Here is a 9,995-nt window from a genome sequence, read left to right on the forward strand (position 1 = left end):
GGCGGCCTCGCTTGAGCCTACCTGCATCCGCGTGGGTGGAGCCGCGTGGGGAAGGGGAGCCGCAGCCCTACACAAAGAAAAGGGGCAGGGCCTAAGCAACCAGGCCTGCAGCGCTGATCGGCTGAAACGAGCTGGACAGGGGGAAGGGAATACCCTCATCAGGCTTCCTTTTTCGCTCTTTTCTCCCTCATTCGCCGAAATGCGGCCTGAAGAGGGGCGGGGCCTCATCACTGCTAGCCCCGAGACAAAGGAAGGGGGCCTCATCTCCTGCCCCACAACAACTGGCGAGCGGCAGACAGGGCATCAGTGGTGACAGGAAGCCACTCGACATTAATGAGCCTTGTTGCCTGTACCTGCCATCCACCTCAGGGGCAGCGGCTCCATCTGGAGTGCTCGTGCGCCCCTGGGCAGGAGAAACTAGGCGACCCCGGGGCAGTCAACTAAGGGGGGGAAAGAGCGTTGGCCAGCAGGACAAAGGAAGGGTGTGCCCTGGTTGGGGTATAGTGAAGCAGGGACACCTGGTTTGCCACCAGCGACACCCCGAGAGGGAAACCACTACCCCGGGAGCGTGTGGGTGCTGCCAAGAGACCTCCCCATAAAGCGGTCAAGCTACCTGAGGCCCAGGACTGCGGGCATCCCTCAGCGCCGGTGACTGCACTTGGCATTTCCAGCGGCTGCCGGCATGTCGGACGACGAAGGAGTATGTTGGGGTCAGCTGGCACCAATACCCCATTTCAATATCCTGGGGGCACCTGCAAGTCTGGGGTCCCGGTGGGCGGCCTGGGTGGAGAACCTGGAGCTATACTTCGCTGCGGTGGAGATCAAGGATGCAGCCAAGCGCCCGACTCTCCTGTACTCCGCCGGACTGGCTGTTCAGAGGTTGTTTAAGACACTAAGGCCAGTGGATGATTCCTACAGCGCTGCCATCACGGCCCTAAACGGGTACTTTCGACCCATGGTCAATCGGGACTACGAGCGGTTCAGAATGAGGTGTGCCAGGCAAGAAGAAGGGGAGAGCCTTGATGCATTCCACAGCAAGTTGCGTGGCATTGCACTGTCCTGCGATCTGGGAAACTTCGAGGAAGACGAGGTCAGAGCGCAGATCATCTACGGCTGCAGCTCCACCAAACTGCGCAAGCAGGTCCTGAGGGACCCAGCGCTGACCCTCGATCGAATACTGGAGCTTGGCTGGGCCCAGGAACTGGCGGAGGTGCGGGCCTTGGCCATGGATTCCTCTAGACACCACTTAAAGATGGAGGTCCCCACACAGCGAGTGAAGGTTGAGGAGGTGGTGGCCGTCGGCAGGTGGTCAGGAGGAAGAGTGATGAGGAGGGGAGACTGGCCGAAGAGAGACCCCAATGCCACAATGTGTCATCAGTGTGGGTGGGATCTGCCACACCTGCAGGACTGCCCGGCGATGGGACAAATCTGTGGAAGGTGCGGGAAAGGAGACCATTTCGCACAAGTGTTTCTCGCTCCAGCCGGCATGGGGGGGGGCATCAGGGGGGAATGAGGTGAAGGTGAGAAGGACCCCCAAGGTGGCGGCGGTCCAGGTGGCGGAGAGTCCCTGAGAAGCACCGTATGATATAAGGGAGGAGTACAAAGAGAATATACTCTTCTTGTCCTGCAGCGGCGCCGGGGGACAGTTTGATCCTGGGATTCTCTGAGTTGGAGGACCCCGTCATGGGTCCCCATGGTGTGGGGACTGGAATACACCTGTTTGTTTTGCGGTGTCACAGAATGGTTGGGTTTGAGTAGCGGTTAGGTGGTGCGCGGACTCGAATGCACCAAAGGTTTGAGTAGCAGTTAGGTGGTGCGCAGACTGGAATGCACCAAAAGTTGGTGGTGGGTTTTGGTTGATTTTTGTTTGGTTATAATAAAGAAGGGATGTGGTGTGGGGGTCTAGTTGTTTGGGGCAACGTGTGCGCCGTGACTGTGTCATGACGCTCACATGCTCCTTTAATAAAAGGGGCTCTGCTGGCACTGCGAGGGCAGAGCAGCAGAGCCCCAGGAAGTGGCAACTCGTGTCTGTGTTGTCTTTGTGCGGTGTGGGCTTGCCACGTGGTCGTGGCCTTGTGTGTGCGGTGCGGTCCGAGTGCCCTCGGAGCCGCGACCGCTGGAGTCATGGGGTGACACCCCCGCACCATGAGTCCTGCGCCCGGTGACACCGGGCGCCGTAGGGTGCTCCCCTACGCGAGACACGCCGGCAGTCCGCCGACGTGTCCACTGCCATCGGGTGATCCCGACGGCATCGGAGGGCTGGCCCAGAGACCGGAGGCAGCCCCCCCACAGGCAGGTTGATGAACATCACAACATTGGATCCGGGCTCTGGATAACACTACATTGTCAGGAATGCTTCACTGAAGGTATTCATGCATTTATTATGGAATATCTAACCATTCGATCTGTTTGTTAAGACATCTCGCATTGCTCCCAGTCAAAAAAATCATTTGTTGTTCCTTAACCCGTAGTTTACTTTTGTCATTGTTCAGATCGTTCCTGGTTTTCACTTGGAATAGGACTGTCCGCTTTATTTGATCCGCTGTATGGATAAACTCAATGCAGTGCGCCACTAGTGGTGCAGTTTGAACTCGGTTCTTAATCCAGCTTTTGTGTTATGTTATCCTGATTTAAATTTTTCTCTCTGTTTTTCCTATGTAGAGTTTCTTACACGGGCACCAAATGTCTTACATTACCATTTTTGTATTACAGTTTGTGAAGCTCGTCTACACAGACATATGTCTACCTATGAGCGGTAATGGGCCAAAATGTCACCATCAGAATTCCAACTCCCGAAATGCTGAATTTTTTTTCCAACCTCCCTTACACCACATATATATATGGGATATAATGGTAGTATGTGGGGCTATAGGGGGTCCCACCCTTCATATGTATGTGGTGTAAAGGCGGTTTAACATTTGTTTTTTAAAGGCGCATTTTCGGCCGCCAGAATTCTGGGGGTCGTAGTGATCACATAGATCCCCTCTGAGCTTCTACATGTCTGGGAACAGCATGAGCACATCCCACAGAGTGAGTGACCCCTTACCCAGGGACGTCATTTGGGGGTCGCCAGAGGTCGCAAGTGCGACCTCTGAGCTCTGCATTGCGACCTCTGTGGTCTCCCTTGCGGCCTCTAAAAAAAAAAAAAAAACACATTTTTTTTTTTTTTTTGGAATGCAAGCTCCTGGGCTGTGGCCAGCACCATGAGGCTCTTTAATTCAGGAGTGGCTAGCTTTCTTGTTCAGGCCCCTTAAAAAAAAGAAGAAAAATAAGAACACAAGGGCCACAAGTCTAACACTTTCAGCACTGAACCTAACCTAAAAAATAAAGAATAGGAATGCCAAAAATGTGTCTTTCTGGAATTCTATACAATTAAAGCTAGGCTCATTAAAGGTTTATTTCAGGCACACTTCAGGGGTTGAGTCACTGATTTAGTCTGTTCTCAAACGCCTCAACTCAGCCTTCTGAAGTCGATAAATGAGTAATTTCTCTGGTCATTCTATCCAGTCCTGGGTGATATTGGGTGTATAGTTCTTCTATGTAAAGCGCTTAAGCGTAAGTGCTATATAATAACACATCATTATCATTCGGTCATGGACGTCTGCTTGCAATCACAGTAATTTGGTAATATGGGCCTATGCACACTGATCTTAACGATACATATGGCGATCCATTCAGGTATGACATGTACATCACATTATAGTGATATCGTAACCATATTGTTCGTAGTGTACAATGCTATGTAATGCCACTTCCTGTTTTGTCAATGGATGAAAGGTCGTGTTCCATCGCTTCTTGCGATATCACTTTGGGGTGGGGTCAAATTACATCACTTCCTGTGATGTCATCAGGGGTCAAGGGTCGTGTGATGTCACTTCCGCTACCCCTGGCATTTTGGTGAAATGACGGCCTTACCTCTGGCATACCCCATTTTTCGGTCAAGGCCATCTATCTTTCTGGCCTCGAGGAGATGTAATTTTGTGTAACCTGATCTTTCAAGTTTGTACTCATCTTACACGCTATGCTTGGTTTCACAATTGGGCATGTGCCTTTTTCCATGATTCTCCAGTTTTTATTCACAATTTTCTTTATTTGGTTTGACAGATTGCTGAAGGTGTTCACAAACACAAAATTCTCATCCACTCTTTTGGATAACCGCCTTTCTCTATATTCCAATAAGGACTCAATGATGTTTGCCTCTCATGAAGCAGAATATTTGAGATTCATCCCACGTATAACCCTGGGTGAGTAGTTTGGCCCCCGTGAGCTGGGAGTGAGGACTGGATAGAATGACCAGAGAAATTACTCAAAAGTTTATGACTGATTATGGAGTGGCGGTTCAACATCCCAAAATGGCCACTGGTAGTAAGACAGCATTTAGGCTTACCCAGGGTGAGGGCTAGACAGAACTACAAAGTATCCTATGATTATTTTTGTTCTTTGTGAGTGATGCTTCCATAGAGCCCCAAAGCATCCCCTCGTTCATTTTGTTGTTATTCAGGATGACAGTTTCACATCTATGTAAAGCTTCATGAACTGAAGCATTCCTTCAGTTTTACTTAGTATCGGGATAAATCTGGCATATTCGTAGGAGCCATCCACTCTTAACCCTCAAATGTTGAACCGAGGTTCCCCCAAAGTGCCACATATTTGTAGCTCAGCATTGACTTGCATGCCGGTGAATCCATGGCAATCCGAGTGTCACTATGTCCTGGCAACCCGAGTGTCAGTGTGTGCTATAGCTATGCACACAGCAAGCAAAATCCATGGAGTGCATATTGAACCTTCAATCTGAGGGGTTCCACAGTAAAACAGCTGGTGGGCCTGGTTTTCGAGCACTAGTGAGAAAGGGGAAGAGAGGAGGTAACCATATTGGCACCTTTCCTCTTTGTGCCCTAGAAACTGCATTAAAGCACTTACGGGTGGATGGGATTAGGAGAGAGTGGGTGCTTGTGCCTGTGTTACCCTCAGTGTACCTCAGAAGGAATCGGTCTGGCTGGCCTGGATCGCTCGTCTAAGTAACATAGTCACCCTCATAATGGATTCGTTTTGGTGCAGCATTTCATTAACTGCTGGATCCAAATAATAATACGATTTTGTACATGTTCCTATGGATTTGTTTTAAACCTGTTCCTTTATTGAAATGAATGTAGTAGTGGAATGTGGATGATAGTGGCACCTTGTCTGTGATGTAGTTTGCTGTGTTATCTTCTGGAATATATTTAATAGTAGTCACACATTCTGAGGCACCTACTATTCCCATAATTTGGTAGGTGGAGGCACGGTTTCATTCATTCATTAAGAACTCAGGTGATATGTGTTGCGCCGCTCTACCGGTCACCCATGTCTAGGGACATCAGTCCCTCACTTCCACTGAAGGCAGACACATTAAATGAAAAAAAAGGGGTTATAAAGAGAGGCTTCAAGTGTTCTCATATAACTCTGAGTCAGACTATGTCAGCAGCTTAGACCCTGACACATCAAGAAAATAATTATTTCCAATCCTCTTCTTGTGCCTTCTCGGCAATCCTATCAAGAGCTCTACAATTTAGCAACCTCTCTATCAGTGGTTTTGGGTTCTGGGCAGGGTACCAGGCGCCTGTAGACTCAATCGACTGTAAACATAGATGTGAAGTTGGTTTTGACGACCGCCTTCAGAATGTCACATATTGCTGCATGTTTTTGGTGATGCTCATCTTTGCAGTTCCCAGGATGCCAGCGTTATTATCCCTTGATCACTCTTTCTGCTTTTTAGCATTTGCTCTGCCGCTGTTATCGTTTCCGCACCATCAATCAAAGCGAACGCCCTTTGCTCCATCTTATGCAGCCTAACAATGTGCATGTTCATGCTTCGTTGGTTGCAGTCAGTTGATACATGCAATTATCAAGATTAGCACCAATGCCACCGATTCCATACTTGATGACAGCAAACACATGTTGATGTCCAAATCTCTGCTCAATCAAAAACACATGCAGCATCACCTGACTTGGGTTTGGGATGTTCAACACTTTTCTTATTAATTTTACAAAATAACCAACAAGTAACTAATACAAGCATTCGTGTAATATCAGAGTTGCAATTCCTTTCTGAACAGTCAATGAATGCAATAACACAATTTAAGAATCCTACGATACAGGGCTGTAGAATAATATCTGTAATATGGCACAGTCCCCACTAACATACATTGTCCTTGGACATAATACCCACAAAACACATCGAACAGCGACACAACATCGAAAAAAAAGAAAGAAAAAAGAAAAAGAGAATAATAATAATAATAATTAAAAAAAAACAAAAAAAAGAAATTACACATACCCTTTCCCCAACTGGAATTTCTCCACTGACCTACTTCACACGCAAGCGATTAAATACCTACCCACCATAAAGGCTGTTAAAAGGTGACCAGAGGTCTAAATAATCATCCTCTTTATTTAGTGTTTTAAACAAGACCTTCTCAGAGTCCGATAACACTTGCGCATTACTCACCTAACTCTCCAGTAGTGTTTTTTTCCCTTGTTTTGCATAATTTTAATATTTGTTTTACAGCCACTACTAGCACTTTATCATCCATTGGCTGTAATGCCTAGCAATCTTACACGTCCTCTATTAGCTAATAAGGGTTTGCAAAAGCATCCTAGGAAAGGTCATTGATAACACTGTATCCATTATGTCTAATACGTCTCCCCAAAATTCCTTTGCCCTAGAACAATCCCGCAACATATGCATACGAGTACCCCTCTCCTTACCACAACCCCAGCAAACAGCTTTTTCAGTCAAGCCCAACCCATCCATACGCACCGGAGTCCAGTACAGGCATCCCAAAACTCTCTGATGTGTAAGTCTCAAATTCAGATCTAACTTACTCCTAAAACCTACTCGTTCTAACTGCCCCCATTTTTTATCCAAAATTTCACAACCCAGGTCCTCTTCCCACTTCCAGGAAATATGTGGGTAGAGTCAGCTTATCTTGCGCTTGCACTTCCTTTAGATACTACCTTGTTAGTCCTTTCAAATGATAGCTTGATACTTGATTGCTTTTTCACCTCAAACTTTATTTTGACATGATGTGCAGAATTATCTTCATTCAATTAACACTTTTTGTTGAATTACCTTCATTCGACATACCATTACACTTTGCATCATATAATATGCATTCAATCTGAAGTTACTGTTGTTGTACCTGCTGTACACTTTGTACTTTGTCTGTATACCTCATACATTTAATACATTTTGTTGAATTACCTTCATTCAACTGTACCAACTGTACACTTTTTACTTTGTATCCCCTTCAATTTTTTCCAGGAATCATCAATAAGAGGATCCACAGGCATTAATTAGCTTAACATATGTGGATACCAGGCGTGGAGACTAAGCAAATATAGCACACCCTGGCGGTTCATCCTGTATTGGCATAGATAACATGCCTAGTCTCTGTAAGAAAATCGCCTCACGTCCTTTGAATCTAACTCTCTCTCCATTGCTCAGACCACATAAACGTTGCAGTTCCTCAAAAGGTACCATTCATCCATCCCACAGCACATACCCTATTTCATGTGTTCCCCCCAAAACCCAACTACGCCAATACAATGTCCTATTAGAAATTTGAAGACTAGGATTATGCCAGAGTGAGGCGTTATAAGTAAGATAGACATTGGGCCTCATTACGAGGACGGCGGTAGAAGTGTAACGGCGCCGGTAGAGCTGCTGGCCCAGTTATCCCTCTACCACCTCATTACGAGGTCTGCTCGCGAGTCCCGCAAAGGACGTCTGGTAAAACCAGGCGTCCTTAGCGGGACCCGCTAGCAGACCAGGATGCTAACAACGTGCCCGTCATTAACAGGCCCGTTGTTAGCATCCTCCCCATTCCCATTGAGCCCTCTGGGGGCTCAAGTGGGAATGGGGATGTACCAGGTCCGGGTTCCAGGAAAGGGAATTACCGGGCCCTCCAAGATTGGAATGGCCCAGTAATTACCTATTTCCGGACCCCGGACCCCAGACCCTGGACCCGGTACCAGGTATGGGGGTAGCCATGCCACTAAAAGCGGCATGGCTACCTCCATACTCGTAATGAGGCCCATTACCTTTAAAGTTAGATAGCCACCAATTAAGTATTTATATAGTTACAGTACTTATGGGCAACTCGTCAACCAAATTTGGTATCTTCGCCATTGAGTACATAATGCTCAATTTATAAGGTTTAAAGGTTCCCCTCTCAATTGATAGCCAAATAGGCTCATAGCGATTCTCAGGTGATATATAATGTGCAGTTTTCTTCAGTATGCAACCTCTGTAACATTTATTCTAATCAGGGTAACCAACCCCCCCCCCCCCTCTTCTGTGCACTACGTAATAGAATAAACCTCAGGATATTTCGTTTTTCTTTTCACCACACAGACATTTTTTGAAGATCTGAACAATCATTTTCATCATCTTTTTTGTGAACCTCAATGGTATGGACTGGATAATATAAAGCACTTTTGGTAACATAGTCATCGTTATTGCATTGACTTTAGCCCAGATTCCCAAATTCAAATGTTCCCACTTTCTTAAGTCTGTCTCCAAAGTTTCTGCTAACCTATTTAGGTTGAATTCTACAATTCTCTTCAGATCCCTAAATACTTCACATGTGAATCTGACCACATACAGTTCCAATCCGCAAAGTCCCCTCTCCTACAGGCCGCTGAGAGTGGAAAACCTCTGTTTTGTCCCAGTTAACTTTGTGGCCCAAAATTACGCCTACCTTCTGAAAATCATTCTTCAAAATTGCACTTCCTTCTTCTGGGTTAGAAAGGAGAACCACCATGTCATCGGTATAAGAGAGAACATTGATCTCAAATTCCCCAAACTTTAGTCCTCTTATTCTTTGTTCACCCCTGAGGTGAGCCGCCAAAGGTTCTTTTGCGATTTTCAAAGTTCAGCCTGGTCTGCTGTTTGTCATCACTTTCCCATTGCTGCAGAAGGGATCAGTAGGGAAGTCGGATAATTGTATAGGTAAGGTATGTTGATGCCACAGTACACTGTCTACATCCCCTGACCCTTAACCTCCCCTGATATTTTACAATCCACCAGATCTGGGTCTTTTTCTGAAGCAACGTATTTATCATTATTTCCACCACCCGCCATTTTACAAAAGAGAAGTGTTTAAAAAGCTATGATCAGTCTCTAAAGGAGATCTGGGCTAGTATTCCCTGGTGTTATTGGGGACTGTACTACTCCAATTCTTTCTATATATTTAGCCCAGCTCCACAAGCTAGCCCTCAAACTCAGGCACCCACCTGGAGCCATGGCAATGTAGTGGCGCACACAATAGTAACTCCTAGTGCTGGAAACCACTGCTTGTGATATCTCCCTCGCCTCTGCTCTCTTCCCCACAGGCTCCATTGCTTGGTCAGGAGAGGCAGGAGAAGCAATGACTGAAGAAGGCTGGAGGCAAGGAGCAGGGAGTCAGGGAGCTGAGGAGCCATCACACACGCAGGCACTGGAATCTTCATGTCACAGATGAGTCGCAGCGAAGAGGTGATGGGACGGAGCTTGCAACTGCTTTTTGATATCATTACTATGGAGTAATGATATCTCTGAAGCTGCTTGAAAGAAGCCCTGGGGCAACTGAACTCTGACCTTGCTGCTTGGAACCTCACTGTTCTATTCAGAGGGGTAAAAGAAGGTATTCCCACACACTCTGGCAGCATAGGGTGCTCCTTAATCCCTCTTTTCCTACTTTCCACTAGATCTTGCTCCCCACTTCATGGTAGAAGAGATGTAAAGTGGGGGAGCTTTAGGAAACAGCTTGGGACAGGGTTAAGTCAATCCACCACAGTGTATTGCTCCTCATCGCCCCCGATTTACCATCCAGTTCTATCCATTTTTCCATATATATATATATATAACAGTCACAGCATCATGCCATCAACATGTGGGAGCACGCTGGGTACCCCCATCTCGACATTTTGCAATTGCAGGCTAGAAGCCATACAAATTAGGATACAACACCTGT

The sequence above is a fragment of the Ambystoma mexicanum genome, chromosome 2p (assembly GCF_040938575.1).
Source record: "Ambystoma mexicanum isolate Mex_15411 chromosome 2p, UKY_AmexF1_1, whole genome shotgun sequence".
Classification (NCBI taxonomy): domain Eukaryota; kingdom Metazoa; phylum Chordata; class Amphibia; order Caudata; family Ambystomatidae; genus Ambystoma; species Ambystoma mexicanum.